This window comes from Nicotiana sylvestris, chromosome 10, assembly GCF_000393655.2.
Source record: "Nicotiana sylvestris chromosome 10, ASM39365v2, whole genome shotgun sequence".
Lineage (NCBI taxonomy): Eukaryota > Viridiplantae > Streptophyta > Magnoliopsida > Solanales > Solanaceae > Nicotiana > Nicotiana sylvestris.
The window spans coordinates 6,121,471-6,128,611 of NC_091066.1; positions in this window are offsets into that span (position 1 = coordinate 6,121,471).

Sequence of the window (7,141 nt, forward strand, 5' to 3'; positions counted from 1 at the left end):
ATGACCAGACAATCAAGAAACTACATATAAGGTATGAGCTACCACGCTACTATGAAAGACTATACAACAAAAACTAGCCGACAAGGCATACCAAACTATACATGAGCCGACACCTGTCTATGAGCCTCTAAAAGAACATAAGTGTTGCAACATAGCCGGAACAGGGCCCCGACATACCCATAATGTCTATAACAAAAATTGCATACCAAGACCAAGGCAAGTCCGGAGAAGGGATCTCGCCAATCACCGCTGAACTGGACAGTCTACTGTGGTGGGGGAGCTGCACCTACCTGTCTATCAGGACCTGCAGCACGACATGCAGCGTCCACAAATAAAAGGACGTCAGTACGAATAAAGTACTGAGTATGTAAGGCAAGGAACCATAAATACGATCAGTAATGTAAGCAAGGATAGAGAATATACAACCTGTAACATCTTAGTACCTCTGAGGGCTACTTACATGAAATGCATGATACATATGTATAAATACATAAACCTTTAAAGCATTCGCCTCTATGGGCATCATCATCATCATATCGTACCCGGCCATAATAGGCTCGGTAGAATCGTACCCGGCCACGTGGAGCTCGGTAAAACCCAACTGATCAGTGGTTGCACAATAGGTGCCGTACCCGGCCAACTATAGCGTGGCTCGGTAGAGTAAAATAGATACATATATATAATGCATGCTCGACTCATGGAATCACATTCTAAACCTTTCGGAGTGACGTAAGGTCGGTATCCTCTATACACGTTATTAGGACTAACTCTTCACTATGAACCTTATAAGAATCAGGAAGTACCAACAACATTGATAACATAAGACTAAGAGAAGCAACATTAACATCAATCGTTCCATAAGAGGGAAAACAATGTAAGTACTGCTAGCTTCTAAGAGTAGAGTATCTTGGAAGATCGTTCATTACATTATGTACAATCGGAGTCGTGCAAAAGAAGGAAAGGGATAGCCTCACATACCTTGTATATACTGCCCCAATCTCAAGCTATGCAATTGTCAAAACTCCTTAGTCTACAATAAGAGAAACGATACTATCGTTATCATTTAAGCGTCATAACTATTATGTATCGACCACAACCTATTTTACGATGAAACGGACAGCACCTCCCCTATATATATGACCTCACACCATTCAAAACAATCACCAAACAGCCCAAACAACATCAATAATAAACATATTGAGCCTCCCAAAATAGTCCACACACAGCCTAATCACTCCATACATACGACGACCACCGTAGTCGTGTCAAACAACCTGGAAATGTTACGAATAACTATCAGCCCATAACCCTACATATATATGGTGTTTCTCCACACCCTTCCTCCTCCAAAACTCCACAAGATAGTAGTAAAATACGCAGCCCAACAACAACGCAAAACAGTCCACAAAACAATAACATTACTTCCAAGCCTTTCGATATATATTTCACAAGTTCTAGCTTCAATGGCTTAGCTGCAACTTGGATAATCTTAAATACATATAGAGTAAGAGGTTCCTTACCTTTATACAGAAAGAACAACTCCAATTTGACCTTAAATTTCCATGAAATATCCCTCCAATGCTGCCACAACAACAAAAAAGCGAAACTAGCGATCAATTAGTGTTTTTCGGCACTAGAATCACTTTAGAAGGCTTGAAATCACCTAGGATTGATATTAAGAACATGAGGGAGTATTTACAGAACATAAACCCTTTAAAACAACCTCCCACACGAGCTGGAACGACACAAAAATGAGCAACAACAAGAAGAACAAGAGACTTACTAGCGCCACGGAATTCCCGACACTTGATTTGTGTTGTTTGCCCTTTTTTGGGTCTTGAATCTTGAGAGAACCTTGAGAGGATGTTACTAGGGTTCTAAGGTCTGAAAATAGTGAAAAGAAATGACTTAAAACGGGTTGGAGTCATCCTATATAGGTACAAATATCTTAAACCGACTTAGTGGGCCCCATAGAGAGGTGCTTGGCGCAGTCTCGCGAAAACGCGAATATCTCTCTACTCCGAGATCGTATCGATGAACGGTTTAATGAGTTGAAAACTAGACTCCTAGATCTTTAATTTTGTTGGTAGATCACCCCGTAATTCCTTGTAAATTATGAGAAAAGATTAGAAACATTTGACCCAATGTTTAAGTAAAATTATGAACCTAAGTTGCGACAACTTTTGTCGACTTTTGTTTCATAACTCGTTTGACTTCAAGACTTATGATACGGATATTATATGATTAAAATACCTTAATAAATGACCTCTTGAGTGTATTAAGCACCGCTAGATTACCTGAAAATACGAGTTACAACATCCTTGATTCGTTTAACTTCTAATACTGGTTAATCACCCTTATACACTCTTGTATCACTTAAGACCAATAGGATTGACTTCTTATCATCTAAAAGATAATTCCTTCTTGGATTTATGTTAACTAATATATGGCATGAACTAACACATGTGGATATGGGTTGTAACACCCTCCCCCTAGGAACATTCGTCCTCGAATGTAAGGGTTTATGGGGAGTTTAAATCATCGTGGATTCCAATGGAAATTTCCGATCAATTTTCCCCTATAAAATGGTCACTAGCAAAACTTGCAAGTAATTAAGCCCAACATATGGCTTCACAAGGCTACACAAAGTATTATGCGTATTTACATTATCTACATATCACCATTTTGTATTAAGGAGGAGTATTCTCAAATTATTGCTTACCTCATAGAGCCGTTTCACCTTCCAATGTATCATGTCTTCCACCAGCATCCTTGTTATCTTCATTCTGGAATAAGTAAGGGTATTTAGACTTCATCTCCTCTTCTGCTTCGCATGTCATTTCTTCCATATTTTTGTTCCTCCACAATACTTTGACGGAAGCTACATCTTTTGTTCTCAGCTTGCGGACTTGCCGATCTAATATCGCCACTGGCACTTCTTCATATGATAGGTCCTCTGTAACTTGTACATCTTTGATAGGGACGACTCGAGAAGGGTCTCCAATACATTTTCTCAACATAGATACATGGAATACCGGGTGGACAAATTCCAATTCGGATGGCAATTCTAACTCATAAGCAACCTGTCCAATCCGTCGAAGAATTTTATACGGCCCGATATACCTTGGACTCAGCTTACCTTTCTTCCCAAAACGCATAATACCCTTCATTGGTGAGATCCTCAGGAAAACCCAATCACCAACCTCAAACTCTAGATCACGACGTCGGACATCAGAATAAGATTTTTGCCTGCTTTGTGCCGTCCTCAATCGCTCCTGTATCACTTTCACCTTCTCAATAGCTTGGTGAATCAAATCTGGCCCATATAATTCTGTTTCACCGACTTCGAACCATCCAACTGGTGATCTACATCTCCTCCCGTATAGTGCCTCGTATGGGGCCATTTTAATACTGGAATGGTAGCTATTGTTATAGGCGAATTCTATGAGTGGAAGATGATCATCCCAATTCCCCTTAAAATCTAGAACACATGCTCGTAGCATATCTTCCAGTGTCTGAATGGTACGTTCAGCCTGTCCGTCAGTCTGCGGATGAAATGCAGTGCTGAGATTTACTTGTGTGCCTAAACCCTTCTGGAAAGACCTCCAAAAGTTAGCCGTAAATTGAGCTCCTCGGTCTGATATAATAGATATGGGCACACCATGAAGCCTAACAATCTCCTTGATATACAACTTTGCATAATCTTCAGCCGTGTAAGTTGTCTTCACTGGCAGAAAATGGGCACATTTTGTAAGTCGATCAATTATCACCCAGATGGAGTCAAACTTATGATAAGAGCGAGGTAATCCAATAATGAAGTCCATATTAATCACCTCCCACTTCCAGGTCGGAATCTCTATATTTTGAAGCAATCCACCGGGTTTCTGATGTTCTATCTTTACTTGTTGACAATTGGGACACTGGGCTACAAATTCTGCAATAGACTTCTTCATATTATCCCACCAATATTGCTCCTTGACATCATGATACATCTTTGTCGAGCCGGGATGGATGGAATATCGGGATTGATGAATCTCATTCATAATCTTCTCTCGCAACCCTGCCACATTAGGCACACACAATCGGCTCTGGTATCTCAGTGCCCCGTCTTTTCCGATCCCAAAAGCCATACTTTTACACTGTTGAATGCTTTCTCTTAATCGTACTAAGATAGGATCTTCATATTGTCGTGCTTTTACCTCGGCTACCAAAGATGATTCTGATGTATTCTGTACAGTAACACCTCCATCATCAGAGTCTAACAATCTGATTCTCATATTGGCTAGCTGATGAAGCTCTTTAATCAACCCCCATCTACCTGCCTCAATATGTACTAAGCTTCCCATTGATTTACGGCTGAGAGCATCTGCCACAACATTGGCTTTACCGGGATGATACAATATCTCGACGTCGTAGTCTTTCAATAATTCAAGCCACCTACGCTGCCTCAAATTCAACTCTTTCTGCTTGAAGATGTATTGTAAACTCTTGTGATCTGTGTAGATGTCAACATGGACGCCGTATAAGTAGTGCCGCCATATCTTCAAAGCATATATTACTGCAGCCAATTCCAAATCATGGGTTGGATAATTCTTTTCATGCTTCTTCAATTGTCTTGATGCATAAGCAATCACATTCCCACGCTGCATCAATACGCACCCCAAACCTATACCTGAGGCATCACAATATACCACATAACCTTCTGTTCCTTCAGGAAGAGTGAGCACTGGTGCAGATGTCAATCGATTCTTCAGCTCCTGAAAACTATGTTCACAAGTGTCAGACCACTGGAATTTGGTAGCTTTTTGTGTTAACTTAGTCAATGGTGATGATATAGAGGAAAATCCTTCTACAAACCGCCTATAATATCCTGCTAGCCCTAGGAAGTTGCGGACTTCTGATGGTGTTGTAGGTCTCGGCCAATTCTTTACTGCATCGATCTTCTGAGTGTCGACACTAATACCCTCATCAGATATCACATGGCCAAGGAATGCTACTGAGTTCAGCCAGAATTCACATTTGGAGAGCTTAGCATATAACTTACGATCCTGAAGCGTCTGTAATACTATCCGCAAGTGGCCCGCATGTTCCGCCTCCGAACGAGAATACACTAGAATGTCATCAATGAATACAATCACGAACACATCAAGATAGGGCCTGAATATAGTATTCATGAGATCCATAAAAGCTGCTGGGGCATTTGTTAGCCCGAACGACATCACCAAGAACTCAAAGTGCCCATATCTTGTCCGGAAGGCCGTCTTTGGAATATCCTTCTCCCTAACCCTCACCTGATGATACCCTGAACGTAAATCAATCTTAGAGAAATACTTGGCACCCTGGAGTTGGTCAAACAGGTCATCAATTCTTGGAAGTGGATACTTGTTCTTTATAGTAGACTTATTCAACTGTCGATAGTCGATACACATCCGTAACGACCCATCTTTCTTCCGCACGAATAGGACTGGTGCACCCCAAGGTGAAGTGCTAGGCCTAATAAAGCCCTTATCCAGCAAGTCCTTCAACTGCACCTTCAACTCTCGCAACTCTGCCGGGGCCATTCTGTATGGAGGAATAGAGATCGGTTGAGTGTCAGGCAACACATCAATGCTAAACTCAATCTCCCTTTCAGGAGGAAGGCCCGGGAGTTCATCTGGGAAAACATCTGGGAATTCGTTAACCACAGGGATTGATTGTAAAGTAGGCGGTTTCGCCTCCGCATCCCTAACACGAACGAGATGATAAATGTAACCTTTTGAGATCATTTTCCTTGCCTTAAGATAGGAAATAAACCTACCTTTCGGTGTAGCAATGTTCCCTTTCCATTCAATGACGGGTTCACCCAGAAATTGGAACCTAACCATCTTCGTACGACAGTCAACATTTGCATAGCATGAGGCCAACCAGTCCATTCCCATTATCACATCAAAATCAACCATTTCTAACTCAAATAAATTTGCCGAGGTTTGACGACTACAAATCATCACAGTGCAACCTCTATATACCCTTCTAGCAATCACAGAATCTCCTATCGGAGTAGATACCGCGAGGGGTTTACTTATCAATTCAGGTTCAATGCCAAACTTATTAGCCACAAAGGGTGTAACATATGATAATGTAGATCCCGGATCAATCAGCGCATATACATCATAAGAAAACACAGATATAATACCTGTAACAACATCTGGAGACGACTCGAGATCCTGTCGACCTACTAGAGCATAGGTTCGATTTTGAGCACCACTCGAACTCGGCACTGCACCTCTACCCCTACCACGACCTGTCGACTGCTGAAAACCCCGTGCTGGAGGTCGAACTGATGAGGAAGAACCAGACACAGATCCAGTCGGCTGAGCCATACCATCACCTCCTCTATTAGGACAATCCCGCATCATATGGCCAGGCTGCCCGCACGAATAGCATGCATCAGAACCTCGACGACACAGTCCAAAGTGGGCCTTGCCGCACTGATCACAATGTGGTGTTGGGGGTCTCATCTGACTAGTATCCCTGTGATGTTGCGAGCCAGATGCCCGCGAACTCTGACCTGGACCAGAATAGGATCGATCATATCGAGGCCTCTGAAACTGTGGAGGAGCACTAGCTACAGGTGGCGCCGAACTCCTCGAAAACTGTGGCCTGATGCGGCCTCTGAAGTCATCAGAATACCCTGCAAATCTCGCCCTCTTATGCTGGCCTCTATCCTGCTCCCTAACTGCCCTCTGCTGGCGCTTACGATCCTCTAGGGTCTGGGCATAAGCTTGAATACGGGAAATATCCATGCCCTCCACCAAGGAGGCTGTCGTACACTCATTTATTAGATGTGGTCCCAACCCATTCACGAACATATGCACCCTATCACTCATCTCGGCCACCATATGGGGAGCATACCTTGCCAAAGAATCAAACTGCATACTGTACTCTCGCACACTCATATTACCTTGTCTAAGGTTCAAGAACTTATCAGCTCTAGCTCGTCGTATCTCAACTGGCAAGTAGTGACGAAGAAAGGCCTCAGAAAATTCCTTCCACACAGCTGGAGGAGGGTTCGGACCCCTGGATCTCTCCCAACTATCATACCAGAGAACCGCTAAATCCCGTAGCCGATAAGAAGCCAACTCTACTGCCTCTGTATCACTAA